Source organism: Ammodytes marinus, assembly GCF_949987685.1.
Source record: "Ammodytes marinus genome assembly, chromosome: 3".
In the NCBI taxonomy this organism is placed as follows: domain Eukaryota; kingdom Metazoa; phylum Chordata; class Actinopteri; order Uranoscopiformes; family Ammodytidae; genus Ammodytes; species Ammodytes marinus.
The window spans coordinates 13,276,841-13,289,999 of NC_137232.1; positions in this window are offsets into that span (position 1 = coordinate 13,276,841).

The following is a 13,159-nucleotide window of genomic DNA, read 5'->3' on the forward strand; positions in this document are numbered from 1 at the left end:
TCACGTTTAGACCTGGTAGCAAGAATGTTAAACCTGATGCCCTCTCCAGACAGTTTAACCCTGATAACGGCAGTCCCTCAGTTCCGGATACTATTCTTCCCCAGTCCTGTCAGGTGGGCTCTCTGACGTGGGAGATTGAGTCCGTGGTTAAGGGGGCTCTCCAAGGGGACCCCGGTCCTGGGGGTGGGCCTCCGGGTTGTCTGTTTGTACCTGTTCCTGTTCGTCCTCAGGTGCTGAAGTGGGGTCACACTTCACGTTTCGCCTGTCATCCTGGAGTTTCCCGTACCCTGGCCCTGATCCAACGCCACTTCTGGTGGCCGTCCGTCGCTGCCGACACGCGCGAATATGTGAAGGCGTGTACCATCTGCGCTCGTGGCAAGTCGACTCATCGCCCCCCAGCCGGGCTCCTGCATCCGCTCCCTGTGCCTGGTCGCCCGTGGTCGCACATAGCTCTGGACTTCGTAACTGGATTACCACCGTCCGAAGGTAATGACACCATACTAACAATTGTGGATCGTTTCTCCAAGGCGGTGCATTTTGTGGCCCTCCCCAAACTGCCCTCGGCTGCGGAGACTGCTGAGCTGGTGGTTAACCATGTGTTCCGGATTCATGGGATCCCCCTGGACATTGTCTCGGATCGAGGGCCCCAGTTCACCTCTCAAGTGTGGAAAGCGTTTTGCCAGGCGTTGGGGGCCTCCGTCAGTCTTTCCTCCGGTCATCATCCCCAGTCCAATGGCCAGACCGAGAGGGCAAATCAGGACCTGGAGACGGTTCTGAGATGCATCTGCGCTCACAACCCAGCGTCGTGGAGCTCGCATCTCACCTGGGTTGAATACTTGCACAACTCCCTGACGTCGGCTGCTACAGGTATGACACCTTTTGAAGCATCTCTGGGCTACTTACCACCTCTCTTTCCCACTCAGGATAGCGAGATCGCCGTGCCCTCTGTTCAGCACAACGTGCGTAGGATCCGCAGGATCTGGAGGGATTCCAGAGCGGCTCTCCTGCGTACTAGGGAACAGAATCAGAGGTTGGCTGATCGGCGGCGGATCCCTGCGCCCGTGTACGTACCTGGCCAAAGGGTTTGGCTTAGCTCCAGGGACATTCCCCTTAGTGTTGAGTCCAGGAAGCTGTCTCCCCGGTATATTGGACCATTTGAGGTCGATAGGGTCATTAATCCTGCTGCCATTCGCCTTAAGCTTCCCCTGTCTCTCAGGATTCACCCCATTTCATCTCTCTCTCTCTCCAAAACTGTCTAATAAAAGCAACAACAACAAATTATCTTGAAAAAAAAATACTATATATGTAGGGGAGAACGGGGGAATGTGAGGCATCGGGTAATGTGAGACACCCCCTGTATCTAGGCAATGGAACACATTTGTGGTCATGTGAGATATGTTTTCTAGCCCCTCTCATTTCTACTCGGCCATGAAAGAGAGGACCTCATGGTGATGTTGTACGCATGTTTTTTTCACAAAAATGTCTATTTTGCATGTAAAAGTAAATTTTCTTGCTGTCAACGTAATCGATTGTTGTGCCAAAGCAAATTGATTCAGGTAGAAAAACTTACATCATACATGTTGATGAACTACCAACATATGAAACTATGTGATGATGATAACTGAGGATTAGCCTGAATTGCTGAGAGAGGTAGTTTTTTCTCAAATTGTGGCAGGGGGGTAAAGTGAGACAAATGCTGTGGGGTATAGTGAGACCGTGTTTATGCCCTCCTTTAATGAATCCATTATATTTGAGGTAGCAAGGAGACTAGTTTGAATAAGACAAAAGACAATGTGGGCTGGAGGTGGGGGTTGATCGTTGAAGGGGTGTCAGCAAGGGCATGGTTTGGCACGTATGTGGGGGACAGGAGACTGGCCTGTAACATCAATAGACTCTAAGTAATATGTATTTATTCAATGAATGATCCCAATAAAACAAATGCAGAAAAATATTAATCAAAGACTGAAAAGATGGAAAAAGACAGCTGGGTCTAGTCCTGTGTTCTGAGTCCCAGGCTGTTCTATCTGGTTCTGATTGTTCTTTGCTCTGACCCCCAGACACTAGCTGCCTCTAAGGGTCCTGTGTTCTGACCCCAGACTGTGTTTTAATCTAACTGGTTCTATCAGAGGCTTAGAGTGGCATATAATGATGCCATGAGGTTGTTGCTTCGTGTTCCTAGGTGGCACAGTGCTAGCCAGTTATTTGTGTCCTCTAATGTACCTACATGTCAGGCACTGTTACGAAAGTTAATGTTCAATTTCATGTGTCGATTGGATTTATCAGAAAATAGCATCATTATAGCCTTAAAGACCTACTTCACCGGTTGGAATATGAAGGTGTATTGAACTCGGAGATCCTATTTAGTATAAATGTGCAAAAAAAATTGAAATCGGATCATCTTAGCCTGAGAAAAGTCAGAAAGAGTGTTTTATGGTCTCACTGTCTAACCCTACCTTTTCCTTACTGTGACATTAACAGGACAGCTGGGCCAAGGGAAGACTAAGGGAAGACTGAGGGAAGAAAAACCTCATTCATTATATTATAATAGTTATTTTATAATGATAGAACGCTGGTTCCGTATGGGTGAAGTATTCCTTTAACCAACCCTATGATGGGCTATAGGTTCACATCCAGGCTTCGAAAGCATTGGCATGATAGCTTGCACCTATTTTAGTACAGTATTTTATTGAGTAATGTATTTTAATGTGTTCTATGTGTGTGTGTATGTTGGATGTGAGTGGACCATCTGAGTCCTTAATAAAGATTATTATATCTGTCATTTGAATGTTAATTATTGAAAAGGAATTGTATGTTGTATTTGATCAGAGTTACTTTCAAGTGTTTAGAAAAATGTTTTGCTCAATTGACCAAACCCCATGATTCTGTTACTAGTCCGACATTAGTTTTGGAATATTTGGTTTTCAAGCTAGCTATCAGGATTCTAACTGTTACAATATGTGTTGTTATGGTAGTTCAGAGTGGAAAAAGTAAGCGGATCAGTTTACCCCCTTGATTTCTCTGGTCTGTCTCAGTTTACCCCACAACTGGGGTAAAGTGAGACACAAGACAACTTTTTTTTAAACTATCATGTTTTCACTGCCCTTTGTCTTGAATAAATTCTGCTAAGGCCCATTTCTAGGAAACATCCTGAATGAATGGGAAATGTGAAAATTTGACAGATAAATCATTTTAGCTCGCTTAGAGGGGAACAAATGTAAAAAGTGTCTCACATTACCCCGTTCTCCCCTATATTTTTTGGGTAGAATAACTGGTAAAAAAAGCAAAAACACAGTGTAAAAATATGTCACCACAACTAAAGGTACTTTTTCAAAAGCTTATTTAAGTTAATGTATGTTAAATGATATCAGTTAGAACCATTGTATCCTTAAAAAGTCTACTTTGCATGAACTAAAAAAAACATTCCATTTATCAACTTTGTTACACATCTGACAAATGCATTTATCTAGCAAACCCAAGTTTGTTTTTAAATACCACTATACTACACTTAAGCGGATGTCTTCTAGAGCAATGTATACACTGGAATCTTGGGACATCTGGGGAGATTCAATGTGCCATTCTCCTACAATTACGACTGATTTCTCTACATTTTAATTGCATATGACATTTCTTGTCCCCTGGGGGCTTTTTAGTTTAGCTATAGATTTCTGTACCTAAATGTGGTTATTCCCTGTCTGGCACTTTACATGTTTTTGTTATTGCTATTGTAAGCAATTTAGCTGCTGTTGTTGTTTTTTGAATTACAGTGATAAGCCATTTGGAAAGGCATAACCACCTGCCATTAAAATCCTTGTGTCTGGATCTCATTAAAAACCTCCCATTTAGCCTGATTAAAAAGGCAAAACTATAATGCAGAATTTGCACTTTGAATATGGTGTGAGTCATCAGTCTATTGAGCCCATCCAGGATTACGTAGCTGCTGATGAAGCCGGTAGTTATATGGATTTGTTGTCGCTCATCTGAGCCAATGGCCAAGATTTAGTCTGTCTTTCTGCTGTGTGGCAGCATTTAAACTGTCAGATAATATTTCTATTTTGCCCCGCTGATGTACTGTGAATATCTATCCATCATTTAAAGGTGGAGTCTGGAGTCAGTGATTCTGGGCTACGCTTGTTGTCAGAATCACTTTCTGTCAAAATCAGTGAATATCTCCTCACGATCTGCTTCCTGCCCGTATTGTTTGTGTGCTGAAATAAAATCCAGTTTAAAAACACATAACCAGCTCTGTAAATTGGTATGTTGCCAGCTGCAGTGTAGCCCTTTCTTTACATACAGTTTGTCTATGTACCCATTTACAGAGCCTATGCTGTGTTTTAACCCCAGTTTTGTTTTTAGCACACGCACAGTACGGAGAGGCAGCGGATCATGAGGAGATATTCACCGATTTTTATAAAAGCTATTTTGAAAACAAGCATTCTCCATAATCACTGACTCCACCTTTAAATACATTATTAGCATTACATGTTGGCAGTATTAAATATATACAGTATATTGCCCAGAAAAGCAGCAGTGACTATAGTGTTCCTTTGAGCGACATACTGCTCTTAGGTGTGTGGGTTCTATTGAAGGTATTGCCCACACACAAAGATTTTTTTTCCCGTTTCAATTACCTGGCTCAAAGCTATAGGGATCCCAGCGCGAGCAAACAAAGCTTTTATCAGTCAATCACCAGCAATGGAGGCATCTATTTGTGTGTGTGCGTGCGCCGCTGCCTTTCAAAACTGAAAAGCCTCTCGGTTAGTAAGCCCTTTCCCTGCAACAGCACATTCCTCTACCTAGAAAATGGTCTCTCTCTTCTGAGGGAGCTTTTCCTCAAATCGCTGGTATTTTTTTCCAAACTTGAAATCGACCCGATAGCAGTTATTCAGCCCTGGCTCTGGTGTCTCCTCTGTTTCACTGACAATGGCCGAAGATTGCCTTTTTTGGCAGTTACTGAATGTGACATATAGCTACGATTTAGCACTCGCGTTTATACAACACACGTCCCTGAGAGTTTCCAACAGCGTCTTTCTATGAAATGACAAAGGAAGTTTTCACATTTTTCAGCAGCAAACCCCATTGGTATTGAATTGAATTGAATTGAATTGAATTGAATTGAATTGAATTGAAAATGTTTTTATTTCGAACAAGTAAATAATAAAAAATAAAAAAACAATAATAAACAATAAAATAAATGAAACAAGTGGACAGTTACAATAAAGTAATATTTACACACAATGAAAACCACAAATGAAAATAAACTGTCTTACACTTGCCTTACCTGTTCGAAAAGGGGTGAGAAGAAGAAAACTTGTATCACATGTAACTGCTCACTTACTGTGTATGCGTATGTATCTCCACATGGCTAAATTAATATTCCATATATTTATGTGTTGGGGAGAAGATAACTACATGAAAGTAAGCTGAGTGTATAACGTTTGCAGTAGCTGGCTGGTAAACCAATCCCTGTTTATAGTAATTCATATATTTAGCCTGTGGTAACCCGAGGGCAATAATGCACGCACACTTGTACTCAGTTTTGGGTCTTTACTGAAACCAATGCTCACAGCATAGTAGCCAAACGTACAGAGACATGCAGGTGGAGCAAACACAATAACCCAACGGCGGGGTACACAGGAGTCGGTCCAAAGGTTCCGGGGTGCAACACTAACTCAGTATATAACACTTCTCCCCCTTTAAGTAAACACTTATAATACGGTTACCCAAACAAACTGAAATTGCATGTATGTCCCCTTATAAAGTACAGAAATTATATTGCACTAAAACTAACTTAAATTCACATTCCAACTTTAGAATTCTAACAACAGGCAATCAACAACATCCGGTAATGCACAACATTTTTTTTGTTAGTTTAAAAGTTCAGTCTCTCTGGAGGCTTGTGTTGCCTCTCTGACCTTCTTGGTGCAACAGGAGAGTCCACAGACTGGGTAACAGACTGTGCTGCACTGGGAGGAATTGGGGCAGGGGCAGGTGAGGCAGTTTGCTCAGACAGTCCATCAGGGGGCAGCAACAGTCCATCAATGCACACAGGTGCAACACCGTCCATAGAGCTACTCACACCGTCCTTGTGCGAAACACTCTGAGACCCCTTCTCCTCTGCATCAGTGCGGACACGCACGTGATCTTGGTGCCTGCGAACCTGCCTGCCGTCCAACAAGTCAACCACAAAAGAAACTGGACCAGACTGGCGGTGAATAACTCCTGGCAGCCACTTTGAGCCGCTGGCAAAGTTCTTGACATACACACAGTCCCCCTGCTGTAACAGCCGCTCCTTTGCATGTTGGTCCCGTCTCACTTTTTGGTTCTCCTGTGATCGGGCAACTTTTGCTCCTACATCCGGGCGAAGGAGGTCCAGATGAGATTTGGGCTTTCTCCCTAGCAACATCTCTGCTGGAGGCAAACCAGTGGTTGTGTGTGGAGTAATCCGATACTGGAATAAGAAACGTGCCAGCTTAGTCTCCAGCGTGTGCCCTGTCATTTTCCGCAGTCCATCTTTCAGTGTCTCAACAGCACGTTCTGCTAAACCGTTGGAAGCAGGATGGTATGGTGCAGTCAGGATATGTCGGATTCCATTTTTCTCCACAAACTCTTTGAAAACTTCACTTGTGAAAGTGGGCCCGTTGTCACTGACAACCGTATCTGGTAGCCCGTGGGTGGCAAAGATGCTTCTGAGTGTGTCAGTGGTAACTGGGGCTGTGATATTTGACATGATGTGTGCTTCCATCCACTTTGAATGAGCGTCCATCAGCACCAGGAACATGTGGCCCATAAACGGACCAGCGAAATCCAGGTGGAGCCTGGACCACGGACGTGCCGGCCACTCCCATGGGTGGAGAGGCGCAGGTGCGGGCATCTTCTGGTTACTTTGACACTGTGAACATGCTTTTACCTTTTCTTCCAAAGCACCGTCCATCCCAGGCCACCACACAAACGACCTGGCGAGGCTCTTCATCCTCGACACCCCGGGGTGAGCTTCATGCAGCACTTCCATTATCTGAGCCCGTCCCGCAGGTGGAATAATCACCCTGGAGCCCCAGAGGATACAGCCATCCAGCACACTTAGCTCCAGCTGACGCTTGACATAGGGCTTGAGCTCCTCCTGCTCAACTGATACTGGCCAGCCCTGCAATAGCCATCTCTTTACTTGTGACAGCACCGGGTCTCTTTCAGTCCACTGTTTGATTTGCTTTGCTGTCACCGGAGAGTCAGACAGTCTGTCTAACAAAAACACAGTCTCTGGAAGTAGGTCAGTTTGGCTTGGTGACTCTGGGAGGGGAAGACGGCTGAATGCGTCTGCATTTGCATTTTCACTTCCTGCTTTATACACAATGTGATACTGATACGCTGACAAAGTTAATGCCCAGCGCTGCACTCTTGCTGACGCCATGGGTGAAATACCCTTAGTCTCACTAAACAGGCCCAGCAAGGGCTTATGGTCGGTAAAAATGGTAAATGGGCGACCATACAGGTACTGGTGGAACCGTTTCACAGCAAAAACTACAGCTAGCCCCTCTTTCTCTAGCTGAGAGTAACCCTTTTCTGCTGATGTGAGAGTGCGAGACACGTACCCAATAGGTTTTTCATCTCCGTCCTCCATACAGTGCGATAGGACCGCCCCCACGCCGTAGGGCGATGCATCACACGATAAGACAACGTCTTTGTCCGGGTCAAAGTGCACGAGTAGTGTTGCTGAGTGCAACAGTTCTTTTACCTGCTGGAAAGCTGTCTGTTGAGCTTGCTGCCAATTCCAGGAACAGTCTTTGTGCAGCAGCTGATAGAGGGGGGCGAGCACAGTGGAGAGCTCAGGCAAGAACTTCCCGTAATAGTTCACTAAGCCCAAGAATGACCTGAGCTCAGCCACATTCTTTGGAGAAGGAGCTTCCTTTATCGCCCTCACCTTCTCTGTCATGGGGGAAAGACCCTGAGCGGAAATCCTGTGACCCAGGTAGGTGACACTTGAAGCCTGAAAAACACATTTACTGCGTTTTAAACGCAGCCCGGCCTCCTTCATTCTCTTTAGCACCTGGTCGAGGTTCTGCAGATGCTCCTCTTCTGTTTTACCTGACACCAAAATGTCGTCTAGGTAGACAGCGACATGGGGAATGTTCTGCAGGAGGTTGTCCATGGTGCGTTGAAAAATGGCTGGGCTGGACGCGACGCCGAAAACCAGGCGGTTGTACTTAAACAGTCCCTTGTGGGTGTTGATGGTCACATACTGTTTAGAGTCCTCATCCAGCAACAGCTGTTGGTACGCGTGACTCATGTCCAGTTTTGTAAACGTTTGTCCTCCTGCCAGTGTGGCGAACAAATCCTCAACTCGTGGCAAGGGATATGTGTCAAGTTGTGAGGCTTGGTTAATTGTCATTTTGTAATCACCACATACCCGCACCGCACCATCCTCTTTCAGCACAGGCACAATCGGGGCTGCCCAGTCAGAGAACTCCACAGGTTCAATAACACCTGACCGCTGCAGCCTGTCCAACTCTGCTTCCACCTTAGCCTTCATGGCGTATGGCACCGTGCGTGGTTTACAAAAACGTGGTTTTGCGTTGGGGTCCACGGTTAACTTCACTGTTGTGCCGCGGAGGGTGCCAAGCTCATCCTTAAAAACGTCTGCATACTTTGATAGGATGTCTCCAACCACTCTCATGTGCATGATTTCCCCCCAATTGAGGCGGATTTTCTTTAGGAGGTCCCTTCCAATCAGACTAGGTCCCTCCCCGTCTACCACTAACAGCTTCACTTTAGCTGACTGGCCTTCATACATCACATCTACTTCTATAGCTCCCAGTAGAGGAATGCACTCACCGGTGTATTGTCTCAGTCTGATGTTAGTCTTCCTTAAAGCAGGCGCTTTTCCAGAGCACCACAACCTGGAGTAGGTGGTTTGACTTATCACCGAAACTGAGGCACCCGTGTCCACCTCCATCGTCAGCTGTTTTCCGTTTATTTGCAGCGTTGCGCAGATCGGGTCTGCCCGGGGTTCACTCAGGTCCATATTAAACATGTTAAATGAACACTGCTCCTCCGGCTCTTCACTTTGCACATGATGCGTTTCCATTTGGGGTTTTGACTCTTCCCACTCCTTTTTCCATGGCTTTTTAGCACCTCTGCACTTCTTGGCTATGTGCCCTTTTTTCTGGCAGTTATGGCAAGCGGCATCTTTAAAACCACAGTCATTAGCAAGATGCGCTCCCCCACAGCGGTAACACTCAACTGACTTCATCGGCTTGCCTCTCCCTTCATTAAACAGACGGTTAACGGCGCCCTGTGGCACACTGGCGTTAGCTGCTTGAATGTCTTTAGAGTTGATAGCTGCCGTTTCCATTGCATGAGCAATCTCCAGCGCTTTCTTGAAAGTTAGCGTGACTTCACCTAGCAATCGGCGCTGAATGCTGTCATTGTTGATACCACAGACTAACCTGTCCCGTAGCATGTCGTCAAGCACCGGTCCAAACTCACAATATTCCGACAGTTGTCTCAGCTCCGCCACGAATGCAGCAACTGAAACTCCAGCTTTGCGTGAATGTGTGTGGAACTTGAAGCGCTGAACAATCACTGACGGCCTGGGGTTGTGATGCTCTTGCACCAGCTTCACCAAGTCTTTGAATGACAATTCGCCTGGCTTCCGTGGCGTTGCTAAATTTCGTATCAACTTGTACGTCTTGGCACCGCACGCACTGAGGAGAATCGATCTTTTCCTTTCGACCTCCTTAATGTTATTCGCCAGGAAAAAGTGCTCCAGTCTCTCGACATATTCAATCCAGTCACCATCCAGCTCGACGAATTCACTGAGCGTGCCGACCGTGGTAGTAGCCATGCTGCAAGCTAAAAGTCACACGGAACTTCTTCTTCGACACTAACGTTACTCCGTCATCGATGTTTTAATCCTCGTCGCCAAAAGTGTGGTAACCCGAGGGCAATAATGCACGCACACTTGTACTCAGTTTTGGGTCTTTACTGAAACCAATGCTCACAGCATAGTAGCCAAACGTACAGAGACATGCAGGTGGAGCAAACACAATAACCCAACGGCGGGGTACACAGGAGTCGGTCCAAAGGTTCCGGGGTGCAACACTAACTCAGTATATAACATAGCCTATATAACTTTTTTCTTTTTTTATAATGTGTCGTTAACTACTAAAACTACAGACTACACACATGTTAGGGGCCGTAAAAGGAAAGGAATTAATTTTTGAACAAAAATAAGACATTCCTTATGTAATTTTTAGTCCTTGTGACAAGTCCATATGGGTCTGTTTTAGTACGGACAGGTTTAAGATCTCAGGGCTATTCACCGTCCGGCAAGCTGGACTGTCAGCTCACCTGGTAACACTTTACAATAAGGTACACAAAATTGTAGTACCTACTACATAGATATGTGTTACCTACTACATAGTTTTTTTTTGTGTTACCTACTACATAGTGTTTTTTTTTGTGCTACCTAACACAGGTTTTTTTTTGGTGTGTTACCTACTACATACGTTTTTTTTTGTGCTACCTAACATGTAGGGTTTTTTTTGGTGTGTTACCTACTACATAAGTTTTATTTTTTTGTTGTGCTACCTACTACATAAGTTATTTTTTTTTGTGCAAACGTTTTCCCCCCCATGAAATATAGCGTCTGCTATGGGGATATTGAGGATTTAGTAAACTAAATGGGCTTTCAATATAACCATGAGAGGGAAGGATGATTGGAACGCTTTTTTTTTTAAAGTGAATGTAATATTATAATGTTGTGTCCCTCAGGCTGAGTGGAGCGTCGGAGGGGCCTGTGTGTAATTCTATCTCTGATGAAAACCTTTAATAGTGATTTAACAACAGCTTTCTCAGGTCTGCATGAGGAATACTAACCAGAAGCACAAAAATGCTCATTCGGCAATAAGGAACTGAACAGGACTCAGGCTTCACAAACAATATTTCACCCCATGATTTATACAACTGTGATGGCTGTGTTGGATATTAATGCATAAAAAAAGTTATCACTTTTAGCCAACTATATGGCTAAATGTGTAGCATGTGATGATGGGGCGAACTGTATAACAGACCAACATGTTAGCAAGGTCATTGAGATTTGATTGATTTTGGAACTGTAACTTTTAAAACCATTTTCGAAAACATTTCACTTCAACAAAGTAGAGCACGGTTTAATATGGTGGAGTCAGTAAATATCTCCTCCCGATCTGCTACCTGTCCGTACTAAGTGTGAATGAAAAATACCCTGGTGTTGTTAATACACAGCCTAAGCTCTGTAAACGAATATGTAAACAAAGGGGACACATAGTACAGACAGGTAGCGGATAGTGAGGAGATATTCACTGACTTTTACAAGTGATTTTGACGACAACAAGCGTGTCATGTTCAGATTATGTGAAATTCTGTCCTGAATGGGATTATTTTTCAAAGGGGAAATACATATTATACTAGACTGTCGGTATCAAATAAGTTTACAAAGCATCTAAAGCCATGAGTGAAAAAAGGAGAAGCTATGATGTAATTTCTAATCAAAATGGCTCTTAATGGGGCGCTCCTGTGGCATAGTAGATAGAGCGCGTACCATATTATAATGATGGAGTGGATTTATATAGCGCTTTTCAAGGCACTCAAAGACACTTTACAGGTTCCATTCATTCACACACAGTCATACTGGTGGTGGTAAACTACAATAGTAGCCACAGCTGTCCTGGGGCAGACTGACAGAAGTGTGGCTGCCATTCAGCGCCTACGGCCCCTCCGACCACCACCTCAAACATACAGCAGTTATACACATTCACACCAGGCAAGGTGGGTGAAGTGTCTTGCCCAAGGACACAACAACCATGACACAGGTGGCCGGGCGGGGATCGAACCAACAACCCTTGGATCATTGGCCAACCCGCTCTACCACCTGAGCCACGGTCGCCCCAATATTGGCTCCGGTCTTCGTTGCAGTGGTCGCGGGTTCAAATCCGACCTGTGGACACTTACTGAAGGTCATCCCCCCTCTCTCTGTCTCCCCATTTCAACTCTGTACTATATCTAATAAAGCTTGAAAATGCCTGAAACTAATCTTGAAAAAATGTCTCTTAGTCAGCTCAGTGTCCAGATGGAATTAACGGCATAGAGAGGAGAGTCCGGTTTTACAAGCAATCTGGTGTGTTCTGTTTGGACCAGGATATTAACTGGATCTCAAGCTATTAACTCACAGATGGTTCAAATGAAGTGTGGAATAAATAACACCAGTTTTTATCATTACATGTGACTGTTTCATAGCCATGGTTCTTTTGAATGCGTGATTTTTAAAACTCATGAACCAGCATGTTTTTTGGGGCGTAAGACGACAAAAAATAATTATCCATATAATGTGAAAAAGTATGTTTCTTCGAGTAACGAAACGTTTACTATCAACAAGTAGACAAAATATTGGTGATACTTAAGACACTGGTAAATAAGTAATATTTTAAGATAAGATAGGATAGGCTTTATGTTATTGTACTGTCACTTTAACAAATAAATTGTGAGTGCCAACTGACGGTACATTAAAGAGGACCTATGATGCTTTTTGACTTTTATGACCTATAAACGTTGTTATGATGATTCATAGTCATGCTTAACCATACTAAATTATCAAATAATGACTTACATGCATTTCGACGTATTCCCTGCTGACCGTCTGGGGTGTCTGTGCAGAGCACTAAACACTATTCTAGCCAGTCGAGAAGTCACGTCTTCAAAGCGGTCTACCCTTTCATAATTCGTGACGTCGCATAAAACTTTGTGACGTCACCACGCGGATGTTTCCATGTATGGTAATGCTGTCACTTCCCTGTTCGCGTCTGCCTCGCGCCCTTATACCATGCGTCCATGCTCGCGCTTCCCGCCACTGAAAGTGTTCCGGAAGGAAGGTAACCAATCACAACGGAGTGGGGTTTGCAGGAGGGGGGGGAGGGTAGCGGAGATGGCCGATGCACAGGCGGAGGGAGCGGAGATTGCCGAAGCACACACACTCAAGTGTTGACAGGACGTGCTGGATCGCCAAAATAAGAGAAAGAGCTTCCCGAAAATCTACATAGTTTTTTGTGATGTGATTCGTGTCAGGTTGCTCTATAGCAGTGTAAAACAAGAAATTAAGACCAGAAAAGTAGTATAATAGGTCCTATTT